Source organism: Chiloscyllium punctatum, chromosome 34, assembly GCF_047496795.1.
Source record: "Chiloscyllium punctatum isolate Juve2018m chromosome 34, sChiPun1.3, whole genome shotgun sequence".
Taxonomy (NCBI): domain Eukaryota; kingdom Metazoa; phylum Chordata; class Chondrichthyes; order Orectolobiformes; family Hemiscylliidae; genus Chiloscyllium; species Chiloscyllium punctatum.
Genome location: NC_092772.1, coordinates 865,868 through 881,798, shown reverse-complemented (window position 1 = coordinate 881,798; position 15,931 = coordinate 865,868).

Here is a 15,931-nt window from a genome sequence, read left to right as displayed (position 1 = left end):
ACGGTATGGCAATAGATAAAGGCCTTGCCGTCCGTGAGAATTTCTAAATAAAACTTCCATTTTCTGTCCGTTCCTTTCTATCTCCCCTCATGCTGTCTTCTGATCTATCCAACTCACCCTCGTTTAACATCCCTGTTTCCAAATTGTGCAGTTGTACAGCTTGATGTTTTGGCCATTTTGGAGAAATGGATAGAGCAGGGACAGGACTGATCCTTGTAGGGTCCGGGGTTTAGATGCTTCATTGAAAAAAAGGAAGGTACTAACAGTGGGGCGGGGGTGGTGGTTGGGGTGGGGGAGGTTAGCGTGGCATTCAAAATCAAAGACAGCATTACGTTGGTATAAAGGATGCTTGATAAGGACTCGTCTAATGAGGTAGTATGGTAAGAGGTTAGAAACAAAAACGGAGAGGTCACCCTGTTGAAAGTTCTCTATTGCCTTCTGAAATGTTCCAGAGATGTAGAGGAAAGGATGACAAAGATGATACTGGATAGGAGCGAAAATAACAGAGCATTTGTTATGGAAGAATTTAACTTTCCAAATATTGATTCGAAATGGTACAGTAGAAATACTTTGTATGGGTCAGTTTTTGTCCAATATGTGCAGAATGGTTTCCTGACACATTATGTAGATAGGCCAACAAGGGCCGAGGGCAAATTGGATTTGGTACTGAGTAATGAACCAGACCAGCTGTTAGATTTGGAGGTAGGTGAACACTTTGCTGATAGTGACTACAATTCAGTTATGTTTACCTTAGCGATGGAAAGGGACAGGTGTATACTGCAGGACAAGTGTTATAGCTGGGGGAAAGGCAATTATGATGCGATTAGGAAATGTTTTAGGATGCATAGGATGGGGAAGGAAACTGCAGAGGTTGGGTACAATTTAAGTGTGGATCTTTTTCAAACAACAGCTACTGTGTGTCCTTGATAATTTTATACCTGCCAGGAAAGGAGGAAGTGGTCGAGTGAGGCTGCTGTGGTTTACTGAAGCAGTTGAATCTCTTGTCAAGAGGAAGAAGGAGGCTTATGTAAAGATGAAACATGAAGGCTCAGTTCGGATGCTTGAGAGTTACAAGTTAGCCTGGAAGGACTTTTAAAAAAAGCTAAGAATAGCCAGGATAGAGCATGACAAGTCTTTGGCAAGTAGGATCGTGGAAAACCCTCAAGCTTTCTATCAGCATGTCACGAATAAAAGAATCACCAAATGAAGATTAATGGCAATCAAACACAGTAGTGTTAAGTTGTGTGTGGAGTCTGAGGAGATAGGACAGGCTGTAAATTAATATTTGAATCAGGATTCACAATGGAAAAAGAAAATGCTGTCAAGGCCAATACTGAGAAACAGGCTATTAGTCGAGATGGGATTGAAGTTCGTAACGTGGAGATGTTAGCAGTTCTGGAGAGTGTGAAAATAGATATGTCCCCTGGGCCAGATGGGATTTATCCTAGGATTCTCTGAGAAGCTAGGGAGGAGTTTATGCAACCAACTGTTCGGATTTTTACATCGCCATTGTCTACAGGAATAGTGCCAGAAGATTGGAGGACAGCAAATGTTGTCCCTTTGTTCAAGAAATGGAGAAGAGATAACCCTGGTAATTATATACCTGTCTTACTTTGGTTGTGGGTAAAGTGTTGGAAAGGATTATAAGAGATAGGATTTACTATCATCTAGAAAGGAAACATTTGATTCGGAATAGTCAACAAGGTTTTGTGAAGGGTATGTCATGCCTCACAAATCTTACCGAGTTCATTGAGAAGGTGACCAAACAGGTGGATAAGAATAAAGTGAGGTATGTGGATTTCAGTGAAGCGTTTGATAAGGTCCCTCATGGTAGGCTATTGAAGAAAATATGGAGAGTGTGGTGTTTGAAAAGCAGAACAGATGAGGCAGCATCCAAGATGCATGCAAGTTGATGTTTCTCTTGTAAGCCCTTCATCAGTAATCAGTTTTCTGGTCTGCAGCATCAGCAGTCTTCATTTTCTCCTCGCTCCTCGGATGTTGCCTGACCTGCTGTGCATTTCCAGCGCCACAATCTCGACTCTGATCTCAAACATCTGCAGTCCTTACTTTCTCCCAGAAAATATGGAGACGTGGAATTCTGCGCGATTTAGCGTTTGGATCACAAATCGGCTAGCTCAAAGCAGACAGAAGGTGATAGTTGATGGGGAATGTTCATCCTGGATTTCAGTCACTAGTGGTATACTGCAAGGATCTGCTTTGGAGTGACTATTGTTTGTCCTTTTGAAAATGACCTTAATTAGGGTATAGAAGGATGAGTTAGTAAATTTACGGTTGTCAGTAAGGTCGGTGGATCTGTCGGCAGTGCTGAAGGATGTTGTAGGTACTGAGCTGTAATGTTCTATGTGCATGGACCTACAATGGGCTAAATAGCTTCCTTCTGTGATTTAACGATTCTGAGGCACTCTGGTCCACAATAAAAGCTTTAGGTACCTGGAGAGTCAAGCTGGTCCAGTAAAGGACACACACTGCCATCCAACATCTCATCCTGTTCTCTGATATACAGCGGCATCAAAATATCAGTCCAAACAAAATAGATTGATTCAAATTCAAGCAGTCAGGAGAACGTTCACCGGAGGGGATTGCCGTCAGGGGATTCAATGAATAATAAGATTTCAGAATAACAAAAAAAAAGCAATATCGCAGCAGCATAATAATTGGCAGCAGAGTAAAACCTGCAGTTCCAAATATGTCCATATGTCCAAGTTCAGCATTGTGTTCAGTTTTGGTCACCTTGCTGTAGGAAGGATGGTATTAAACTGGAACTTTACGAGGATGTTGCCAGGACTCAAGGGTCTGAGTCATAGGGAGAGGTTGGATAAGCTGGGACATTCCTCTTTAGAGCACAGGAGACTGAGGGGAGTGAAATGCGTCGAGAGTCTCGTCATGGCCCATATCAGTTCCAGTCTCCCAGCCTGCCTCGATCCCATACAATTTTCCTACCAGTGGAATGGGTACATAGTGGGTGCCATTTCCCTGGAACACCTGGACGACAAGGACACCCACGTCAGATGCCTGCTCATTGACTATAGGTTCACCTTCAACACCATTATTCCCTTCAGAGTAATCACAAAACTCCCTGACCTTAGTCTTGGCTCTGCCCTCTGAAATTGGATCCTCATCTTTCTGACCCACAGTACACAATCAGTGAAAATAGGTAAGGGTGTCTCTTCCATGATAACATTCAACACTGAAATCCCAAAGGATGTGTCCTCAGCCCCCTACTATACTCCCTGTACACCCACGACTGTGTTGCCAAATTTTGAACGAATGCCATCTACATGTTCACTGATGACACCATCATAGCAGGACAGGTATTTAATGATAACAAGTCAAAATACAGAACGGAAATAGTGGACTTAGTGATGTGCTGCACTGAGGCCATCCTCTCTTTCAACATCGGCAGAACAAACCAACTGATCAATGACTTCAGAAAGAAATGAGGAGAATTTGCCCCCATCTGCATCAATGGAACTGAAGTTGATAGAGTGGAAAGCATTAAGTTGCTTGGAGTGACGATAACCGACCTCCCGTGTAGACGTGACAGCCAAGATGGCACAACAACGTCTCTTCTTTCTCTGGCTGCTCAGGACATTTCACATGTCGACAAGGACCCTCATCAATGGCTACAAATGCACCACTGACAGCAAACTATCTGTGTGCATACTGACCTGGTGTGGTCACAGACCTGCCCAGGACAGTAAGAGAAATGACAGAAGGTTGTGTGCACAGCCCGTGCCATCACGGAAACCAACGTCCTATCCATTGTCTCCATTTACACAGCTCACTGCCGTGGAAAGTCTGACAGCATTTACAAAGACCCATCGAACCCTGGATCTCCTACAATCTCTTCCATCATGCAGACAATACAGAATCTTGAACACACAAACCAGCGGCTCATGAACAGCATCTTCCCAGCCCATTATTAAACTGAGTAATGGACTCTCTAACTTCAAATAATGTTGATCATGATCACATTGATGTTGCCTATTGCATGCCCTTTCTGGTGTAGCCTTTATGCCTCAGTCTAAGTTTTTCCTTTACCCTATGACCTGTATGTCCTTGCTTATTGTAGGAGCGAGATTCCCCAGCTAGGGACAAAGACTCTGGAGGCAGACAGGACACAGGTACGGAATGGACTTTAATTCAAGCAAAACCTGGCTAATGCTGGGTGAATCCCAAAGGATCTTCCTCGAATCTGGCTTTGACATGAGAAGACAATCCTTTCCTTAATCTTTCGCTTAGATCAGAAGGCAAATCAATGACACACTTCGGGTTTACAGTAAAAAGACAGTACTTTTATACGTTCTGTGTTGAAATGATCGTACACAACCTTGTCAGTGTACCCTCCACTCCCCTTCTGCAGAACCAATCTTGTAAAACAACTGATCAATGATGGACACTCCCATGGACAGCCCGAGGTTCTTATTTGTTTCGGAAGTTTAACCATTGTTGTTATCTCTAGTCCGTGGGATCTTTCTATAATGCATTCCAAAGTTCGGGGCTCTGCTCTTTTCAGTCATATCCCCCAGTGTTTATCTTGAAGGATTGCATAAATTCTATTCTCCAATGGGCACACGATCTCTTATCAAATTCCGTGATCACATTTTACAGTAAAAAGCTGATTCTGATACAAAATATGTAATATTATTATTATCTACGGTTAACCTTTTTCTTCGCTAATTCGACAAGACAAGCCAGGCATCTCGTTAAGGTTTTATTATTATGTTGAAATCTGGGTCAATGATTATTTACCAAATATTTAACTAGAGCTTATTACTATTGTAAACAGTTTCAAAGGCACAGCTAGCTTCTGAAAGATAACTTGAGATGCTATTTTTGTGGATGAAAATAATCCTTACTGAGATCAGAATAAGTTACTTTTTGTAGTGATTCTTCAAAGTTTTTGTGCTACAATTTCATTTTTTCATCTGTGTTCTGTTGCAAATCATCACTTTTCTTTAAAAAAAGAACCTTCTTTACCACTATATAGGCATGTTTCAGAATCTTGCGAATCAGATTATCCTTTCTTTTGCTTTGGAATAATTCCCTGTTCAAAGGCACTTTTTTCACTGATGCTGAAGCAATCTATTTTAATTTCTGTCTATTTTGTGGATCTTCAGAAACAGACAGCTGAAGTAGACTTTTAATTTTCGGCCACTCCATGTCTCTAAAAAAAGGCAGCTCCAACTCTCACTATGATCTGCCAGAACTGTGTATAAACAAAGAGTTTCACTCTTCTTAGATACATGCGACAACGAATCCTATCAAATCAAATAAAACCAAATCGTATGATCGAGAGAGAGAAATTGTCACAAGGTCAATACACCCAGATGAAACCTCTGCAGACTGCCACATCCGGCCAAAAATCGTGATAGTCGATTAAAAAACTAACTGTTAGAGAGGGCTCCACAATTATCCCCATTCTATCAATGGATCAGCTCTGCACATCAGTGTAAAAAACAAGGAAATAGTATCTGTACCATCCTCAGCCAGGGGTGTTGAGTCGATGATTCAATTCACCGTCGTCATGATGCCCACAGGATCACAGATCAGTCTTCAACCAATTCAATTCGCTGCACGTGCCATGAAGAAAAAGCTGAACACTTTAGAGAGGCAAATGCAATGAGTCCTGACCCCATTCCTGAAATAGGAATGAAGACTTGTGCTGTACAACAAGCCGTGCCCCTGGGGAAGCGGTTTCCTTCCAGCTATAACTCTGACATCTCACTGGCAATGTGGAAAATTACTCAGTGTCGGGGAATAATTACAATCTGGACAATTACAACCCTCTCAGTCTCATCATGATAGTCAAATTGGGAGTTTGTTTTGATAGAGCTGTCTAGCAGCACAGACATAAACTTGCTCAGTGTGGTTTCCGATCGGTCCCCATGTGGAGATGGTGCTGTTTTGGAAAAGTCACTGGAAGAATACTCCAGACCAGGCTAATGCTCTGGCAGCTGGTGGAAGTTAAAAACAATTAATGAAATATCGAGATCTCAAATCTGGTGTCAGTAACAATGGCCTTGAAGTCAATGTCGATTGTAAACACCAATTTCCTTCCCCAATGTACTTTCAGTAAGTGAATCTCCCGTGCTTTCCTGGTCTGCCCTAAAAGTGACTCCAAACACACAGACATGTGATACACTCTTCAATGGTCTCTGAAAAGGCCAACAAGACACTCTATCGTATCAAACTGCTCTGAAGTCTAAAAGGATAAAACCTGACAGAATATCCAGACCCCAACCTCGGTATGGAAAAGGGAACGGGAAAGACAATCATGTTGAGCCAGCAGAGACGTCCTTCCTAACATCTGCGAACTTGTGACAACATTTACAGAGCTTTCCCACAAACCGCACAGAAACATCGGGAATGTAATAGGCCATACAGCACATTGAGACTGCCCCATTCTAGTTAATGTCTGAACATCTCCTCAATGCACTTTCCCCACACACTTTACACACCCCTTAATGTGATTAACCTTGTGAAGCTATAAAATAGGAACTGCAGTCGTCCCCTTGGTCTGTCGAGTTTGCTATCCAATTCAATATAATGATGGCTGACCCTTTATTTCTACACCATACTCCTGCTCTCTCCCCCATCCTTTGGTGTCTAGACATCCTTATTAGTCTTTAGTGCCTTGTCTTCCACAGCCTTATGTGAGAGAGAATTCCCAGGTTCACCAGTCTCTGAGTGCAGACATTTATTCGTATCTAAATGCAATGTGACCCATCTGTATTTAATACTGTGGCCTCTTGTTTTAGACTTCCCAGCCAGGGGAATTATCATCAATGCTTCCAATCTACCTCACCCTGTCAGTGTTTTATATATCTCACTGAGATCTCCACTCATTTCCCTAAACCCCATGGGATACAGGCTCAGTTGCCCCAAACCTGCTCCTACAAAAAGTCTGTCATCCCAGAGATCAGTCTGGTCATCCTTCGCTGCACTCCCTCAATGTCAGGTTTGTCCTTTATTAGGTATGGAGACCAAACCTGCACACAACACTGCACAATGTTCGAGTTGAGGTCTCACCAAGGGCCTGTACAGCTGCACTGAGACACCCTTACCCCTGGACTCCAGTCCCTCTGAAATGATGGTCAACACCCATTTATCTTCCTGACTGCTTTCTGCTCCTGCAATATTGCTTTCAGTGACTGGTGTACAGGGAGATCCCAGGTCCTTTTCAATGTTACAGCTCCCCACTTGGTGGGTCTGTGCCAACTGGTCTGTGTGCCAATTTATTCCCTGTATTGGCTTCTGTCTTCAGAACTCACTGCCCTGCATGGAACACAGATGTCTGTCTAAATAATAACAAAAGAAAAGTGCAGTTCCCTTCATAGATCGACATTTCTCAACCACTTCCTTTTCCAATGGTTGGCTGGAACTTTAGTGTTTCACAACAAAGTAGACAACAGCACATCTGTCCACACTGCTCTTCATCTGCCACATGTTTACTCATTCACTCCATTTGTTTCAATCTCCTTCAAGTTTTTTTCACATCCTCCTCACTTTCAAAATCCTAGTTCCGTCAGTAGACTTGGAAACTTTGCATTTGATTCCCTCAACGAGATGTTTGAGATGTATTGTGAATATCTGGCGCCCCATCCCCAATTATTGCGATGCCTCGTGAGCCTTCCAAACTGAAACCCATCCATTTATTCCTCCTCATTGTTTCCTGTCAACACTCCCATTTTAACACCATGTTCATATATTACCCCCCATCCCATGTGCTTTTACTTTGCACACTAGGGTTGGGACTCTATTAAAATTCTTGCTGAAAATCCTAGTACAGTGCCTCTATTGTATTTTCTTTAATTAATCTACCAGTGAGTTTCTCAAATATGTTTCCCATTTCATCAATCTGTGTTGTTTTTTTTCTATGCCCATTATTTTCAGTTCCAATAATTTCTCCAAATTAGTTTATTTACAAGTTTCATTCCACATCATTTTCTCATCAGACTCAGGTTTTCTCCAATTGCTGGGAAGGCTTTGTTTATGTATTTTTCTGTGAAGACAGAAGTGAAGTAGCTGTGTCATGTTTCTCTGTTCTCCATTCTCCATTCCCTGGTTTAACTCTGTAAGGAAGCTGAAACTTTGACTAAAAAGAACAGCTGTTGTCTATTCACCCTGTCCATGCCCCTTGTAATCTTAAACTTGAATGACTTATCCGCTCAACTTCCTCTGCTCCAAAATAAATAACTCGAGCTTACCCAGCCTCTCTCCACAGCTCATATGGTCCTTCCCAGGGAGCATCCTGGTCAATCTGTTCTGCACCTCATCCAGTACAATCACATCCTTCCTGTAATGTGGCTCCCAGAACTTCACACAATATTTCATTTGGCCTTACCGAAGCGCTATATAAAACTCGGATAATCTTTGGGTCAATGAATAAAGGCTTTATCTACAGTCATGCTGAACTCATCAATTATCATATCCAGTCACATTCAGGAATGTGTGGAGAAGCACGCTCTGAGCTTCCTCGTGCGATGCCGTTCTTTGAGTCCTCCCCTGTCTGGTTCCTTCTTTCAAAGTGTATCACCTCATATTTATCAGGGTTACATTCCATTTTCCATTGTTCTGTCCATCTGACCATTCTATCTGTATCTTCCTGTAATATAAGACCTCCCTCATCACTGTCAACCACACGGCCAATCTTTGTGTCAAACACAAACTTACTTATCACACTCCCCCTACCCACTTCACATTGACATCACTTATGAATACCTTAAATAATACGGAACACAGCACTGATCTCTACCGGGTACACCGGGGAAATTGGGCTCCAGTCACACAAACAGCCTTCTACCATGAAGTTGAGTTGGCAAGCAACTTGCCAAGTCACTAATAGGCCCTTCATGTTCCCTGGTTGTTCTGTTCCACTTGATATACGTGAAGAATATCTGGGGATTCTCCTTAATCTTGCCCTGCCAACAGGCTTCCATGCCCCTGTGTTAGTCAGTCCCCTCCAAGGGAAGCATTTCCTCCTTATTACGGTCTTAAATGGCATATCCCTTATCCTGTCATTATTTGCCTTAAATATAGAGTAGACAGCTAGAGAAACATCCTGTTTATTTCCACCTCATCACATGAATCATAGATTTTGAAATTTCACTGAGATCACCTCTCATGCTTTGAAACTGGAGAGGTCGCAGGACAAATCTCCCCATCAGAAAATCTTGTCATCTCAGGAATTAATCTGGAGAATGTTCATTGCACGTCCTCTGTGATCAGTGTAATCTTTCTTAGATTAGGTCACCGACACTGCACTCAATACCTCAGGTACACTCTCACCAACACTCTATGCAACTGCTTCATGATGTCTTTACCTCTATATTCCAATCCCTTTAAACAATCTCCAACCTAACTTTAACTTTCCAATTACATGTATTGCTCCAAATACCATTCACACTAATTGCATTTACGAACTCACTCTGTGAGTTATCGAGGCATAGAAATGTAAAGCATGGAAACAGACCTTTCAGTCCAACCCATGTCTAGCAGTCCAGTCCATGTCTAGCAGATATCCCAACCCAATCTAGACCCACCTGCCCGCATCCGACCCATATCCCTCCAAACCCTTCCTATTCATATAACCATCCAAATGTCTTTTAAATACTGCAATTGGCCCAGCCTCCACCACATCCTCTGGCAGCTCATTCCATACACGTACCACCATATTTGTGAAAAAGCTTCTCCTTAGGTCTTTTTCACGTTTAGATTTTTTAAAGTGTGGAAACAAGTCCACAGCGACCCACCAAAGTGCAACTCACGCAGATCCATCCCCCTAACCTAACAGCACAGGCAATTTAACATAGCCAATTCTCCTCGCCTGCACAAGTTTGGATTGTCGGAGAAAACCCACACAGGCATACGGAGAATGTGTCAAGTCCACACAGTCTGAGGCGGGAATTGAACCTGAGTCTCATGGGATTGGGAAGTAGCATTGCTAACCACTGTGCCACCCAACATTCTGCACTTCTTAGCCTAAACCTATGCCCTTTAGATCTGGAATCCTCGACGCCAGGGAAAAGACTTTCTCTGTTTATCCTCTCCATGCCCTTCACAATTTTGTACATCTCTAGAAGGTCACCCCTCAGCCTCCAGCGCTCAAGGGAAAACAGCCCCAGCCTGTACAGCCTCTCCTTATACCTCAAATTCTCCAACCCTGTCAACATCCTTGTAAATCTTTCCTGAACCCTTTCAATTTTCACAACATATTTCCGATAGGAAGGAGACCAGAATTCCAAGCAATATTCCAACAGTGGCCTAACCAGTGTCCCGTACAACCACAACATGACCTCCGAACTCCAATACTCAATACTCTAACCAATAAAGGAAAGCATACCAAACACCACCTTAACTATCCTACCTACCAGCGACTCCACTTTCAAGGAGCCATGAACGTGCACTCCAAGGTCTCTTTGTTCAGCAACACACCCAGGACATTGCCATTAAGTGTAGAAGTCCTGGTAAAATTTGCTTTCCCAAAATGCAGCACCTCGCATTTATTTCAATTAAACTCCATCTGCCACTTCTCAGCCCATTGGCCCATCTGATCAAGATCTTGTTGTACTCTGAGGTAAACCTCTTCGCTGTCCACTACACCTACAATTTTGTTGTCATCTGCAAACTTACTAACAATACCTATTACGCTCACATCCAAATCATTTACGTAAATGATAAAAAATTGAGGAACCAGCACTGATCCTTGTGGTACTCCACTGGTCACAGGCCTCCAGTCTAAAAAATAACCCTCCACCTCCACCCTCTGTCTTCAACCTTTGAGCCAGTTCTGTATCCAAGTGGCTAGTTGTCCCTGTGTTCCATGAGATCTAAACTTGCTAACCAGTCTTCCATGGAGAATCTTGTCGAACGCGTTACTGAAGTCCATATAGAACACATCTACCGCTCTGCCCTCTTCGTGACTTCTTCAATTTTTCAATCAAGATCGTGAGATATGATTTCCCACAGTTAAAGCCATGTTGACTATCCCTAATCAGTCCTTGTCTTTCCAACTCCATGTACATCCTGTCCTTCAGGATTCCCTTCAACAACTTGCTCACCACCGACGTCAGGCTCACTGGCCTAGAGTTTCATGGTTTGTCCGTGCCACCCTTCTTAAACAGTGGCACCGCGTTTGCCAAACTCCAGTTTTCTGCCACCTCTCCTGTGACTATCAACGGTACGAATGTCTCAGCAAGAAGCCCAGCAATCACTTATCTGGCTTCCCACAGAGTTCTATGGTACACCTGTTCGGGTCCTGGGGATTTACCCATATTTACACGTTTCAAGACATCCAGCACTTCCTCCTCTGTAATATGAACATTTTTCAACGTGTAACCATCTATTTCCTGACATTCTATATCGTCCATATCCGTTTCCACAGTAAATACTGATGCAAAATCCTCGTTTAGTATCTCCCCCATTTCCTGCAGCTCCACACAAGGGCTGCCTTGCTGATCTTTGAGGGGTTCTATTCTCTCCCTAGTTATGATTGTGTCCTTAATGTAATTGTAAAAACCCTTTGCAGTCTCCATAATTCGACTTGCTAAAGCTTTCTCATGTCCCCTTTTTGCCCTCCTGATTTCCCTCTTAAGTATACTCCTACTGCCTTTATACTCTTCGAAGGATTCACTCGATCTATCCTGTCTATACCTGACATATGCTTCCTTCTTTTTCTTAATCAAACCCTTTAGTTAGATCAGGCAGGCTAAAGGGCTGAGGAGTGTCTGATGGAGTTCATGATAGACAAGCGGAAGATGTAACATTTTGTTGAGGCAAATTGTGTTAGCACTTATAGGTAGGATCCTGGGAAGTGTTTTCAAACACAGACAGCTACATAGAAATTATAGAAGCCCTGCAGTTTGGAACCAGGCCATTTGGCCCACCGAGTCCACACTGACCCTTCTGTGGGCGGCACGGTGGCACAGTGGTTAGCACTGCTGCCTCGCAGCGCCGGAGACCCGGGTTCAATTCCCGCCTCAGGCGACTGACTGTGTGGAGTTTGCACGTTCTCCCCGTGTCTGCGTGGGTTTCCTCCGGGTGCTCCGGTTTCCTCCCACACTCCAAAGATGTGCAGGTCAGGTGAATTGGCCATGCTAAATTGCCCATAGTGTTAGGTAAGGGGTAAATGTAGATGTAGGGGCATGGGTGGGTTACGCTTCGGCGGGGCGGTGTGGACTTGTTGGGCCGAAGGGCCTGTTTCCACACTGTAAGTAATCTAAAAAAAAAATAACATCCCGACCAAAAAACCCAAACGTTACCCCGGTAACTCTACATTTCCTATAGACAATCCAACAAGCTGCACATCCCTGGATACTGCGGAACAATTTAGTGAGGTCACTGAAACTAACCTGGACATTTTTGGCAGTGAGAGGAAAACCAAACACCCAGAGGAAACTCACACACACACAAGGAGAGCGTGCAAACCCGCACAAAATGTCAACAAAGGGTGGAATCGAACCCAGGTAATTGATGCTGTACGGCAGTATTGCTCTCCACTGTGACACTCAATGACCAGCTCCGCGAGAAACTGCATCCTCCTACTTCCTCTGGATCTGTCACATCTGTTCAAATGATGCCGAATTCCAGTGTGGTGCTTCCAACAAGCCTTCCTTTACCTCCACAGGGCCTTAAGCTGTGACTGACACATTATCTGGGAAGGAGGAGAATCGTTGAGGGCAAAGAGCAGGCAAAGTTGCCCATTAATACTGCAGCATGCAAGATAATTGCTGATCTAAAATAAAACAAAGAGCTACATATACTGGGGATCAAAAACAAAAGCTGTTCTGATGAAGAATCCCCAAATTAAAAATGTTGACTCACTCTCTTCCTACAGAGGATTAGGAAAAAGTAAATTCTGAAGTGAATTCCTGGTGAAGGGCTTCTGACCGAAACATAGACTTTCCTGCTCCTTGGATGCACCCTAACCTGCTGTGCTATTTGAGGGCCAAACTTTCGACTTTCTTCCTTCAAATGCCACCAGCCCCGTTGAGATTTGCCTGCAAACGCTTGTATATTTAATTTCCGGCTTAGAACATACACATTTTTTTTCCCTGCAGTATTGACTTCCATACAGATCTCCCACCACTGTTTGCTTGTACTTCTTGTTTATAACCTCCAGTCAAATTGTTTCTTTGTAATCTGATTGCTAGGATGAGATGAATGGCAGATTCAGCGAGATCTTTCCTGAGGCCTTCCTTGATGTCACAAAACCTCGCTGCACTTTGTTCGAACAATATATGAATTGGAAAGGCAGAGAAGGATATCGGCCAAGTGCAGGGAATTGGGGTTAATTTGGACGGACATTTTGGTTGGTATGGACGAGTTTTGGCTGAAGGGCCTGTCTCCGTGCATGACTGTAAATGAAAGTGGTTTGGAGTATAGACATAGAGGGTGAGATTGAGCAACAATATCATGGAAGGATGTGCTCACAGGTTTCAGAACGCTGAGATATAGACATTTCGATAGCATCAGGCAAAATAAGCCAGTATTACCAGGAATGATGGTGAACAGAATATAGGTGTGCGTTCAGATGATGGAGAGTTGTGGATGAGGATTTGTTCTGCAGCTCTGTAACAGTGAATTGGGTCAGCAGAGTCTTCAACTCATCCGCCTGAATCTAACAATAATTTATCTTTGAGTGATTTTCATTGAGTGTGACAGGGGGATTCTCTGTACGAGGCCGTGCTAGTTTCCTGGTGCTATCTTATCGAACTCACCTCATTAACTACCCACCCTAACCCATGGCGTCACTCTCATTCAATGTTAACCCGATTCTCCCACCCACTTTGGCTGGAGGTACCCACCATCGCCCAGATGCCGCTGGATATTCCATTATCCCTGGCACTGCTGCCATCTTTAAAAGGACAATGGGCACTCGATTGAGCTTTCCTCAGTTTGGAGCTGCCATGTACGTTTTACCCAAAGCATAGCAGATAAGGGTCAATTAGACCACGGTTTGACAACAGAGTCACAGATATCTTGGCGGATGGGTTAGTGCATCTATTCCCAGAGTGGGCCACACCACCAGACCCACCGAGCATGATCTGAGCTCACCACCCAATTCAGTGCATTATCTGCGATCAGTAGCAATGTCCAGCAATACAGGACAAACATCAATAACATTCCCAACTCTGTGAGGATAAGGAGAAAGTGAGGACTGCAGATGCTGGAGATCGGAGGTGAAAATGTGCTGCAGGAAAAGCGCAGCAGGTCAGACAGCCCTTCCTGAAGAAGGCATTATGCCCGAAACGTTGATTCTCCTGTTCCTTGGATGCTGCCTGACCTGCTGCGCTTTTCCAGCAACACATTTTCAGCTCTGTGAGGATAAGGGTCATTGTATGCTGTCTGGTCCCTCACACTCAACATAGCACCGACACCCGAACAAGGCTCATGCTCCACCACTCTCACTCTTGCATGCAGCCCCCCCCCCACCCCCACCCCCACCTCGGCCGTGTCTCTTTCCTTTGTAATATCTCTCCACAGGTTGTAGAATGCTCCGGAGAATGTTGATTATGGAATGTTCCAGATAATATTCCAAATAATTCCCAGTTTCAGGAAAATGACACTGCCGCAGTGTGTAAAACATTAGGTGAAGTAAAGAGTGGTTTTTTTTCAGTCATATGCAATTAAAATCCATCATGAGTCCATTTAGCCCTTCAAATGTGCTGTACCATTTAATAAGATCGGGGGTGATCTGACTGTCTCCTGAGCTTCACATTGCAGGAACTTTCAATCCTTCAGCCCCCTGGTTTCCTGTCACAAACCAGACGACATTCACGCATTTTCTACCCTGGATTTCTTCAAGCATGTGTTTGGGAGGCATTTCCCATGGGGACCAACCCTCCAAAAAATATGTTCCATCAGCTTTTTACTTTCATACAATGGTTAGCATGTTTACACAGACCAATCAAAAATGTACTCACTTTGTATAGTTATCGACATCTAATCACAATTAATAATTCTGGTTATTTCGCTAGGTTCAACTTATTCAAGCAAAGATATCATCCAATCAACTCTCTCGTTATAAAGTACAAATTCCAGCGGAGATTGTTTTTCTCCTCAGTCATTATCTTGACCGTTAACTGAATTGTACCTTTTTTTTTCCTTCTTATCAAAGTTTATATTTTACTTTGACTTTGGCTATTTCTTTTTATAGCAGTTACACCATCTCGCAATATGTTGGCTGGATGACTGGCTTATGATGCAGAGGAACGACAACAGCGCATGTTCAATTCCCCACACAGACAGAGGTTGCCACGAAGGGCCCACCCTCTCCACATCATCCTGTCACCCAAGGTGTGATGACCTTTAAGATAAATCATAATTTGTGGTCTCACGAAAGAGAAAGTGGTCCTTTGTGACTCTATTCTATCCATGTTAACATTTTAATTTTTTCAAAAATATTTTTATTCAGAGAAAATCTTTTTAATGCTTCAGTGAACCAATAAGTACCCAACTGAAAAAACAACGCAAATTGAACACAATTACACCCATGTGCATGTACATAAGAAAAACAAGGTAAATCAATGGACCGAAGAAAAATTAAAAAAAAAGAATACTAGAACTCATTGTAACAAAACTGTAGCTCTCAAACTTCAAGAGCATTAACTAATACACGTTCATTTGTTTGTAATTACTCCTCTCTGGACATTAGATTCATTAGTCAAGTTCATCACAGCTATATACAAGTCCTTATTAGAGTGGCAGATCAGCCTGTACCTTGGTAATTCAAAAAGGGCTGCCATGTCTTATAAAAAATCCTCTATTTACTGGAGCAACATACCTTTAAAAAAGTTCAAAGAGCTATGCTCCATGACGAGATTACGACAAACCAATAGACCCAGGGGTTTTTCAGACACCCAACACAACAGAACTTTTCTTTTTCTGAACACAGAGACTGAGGATA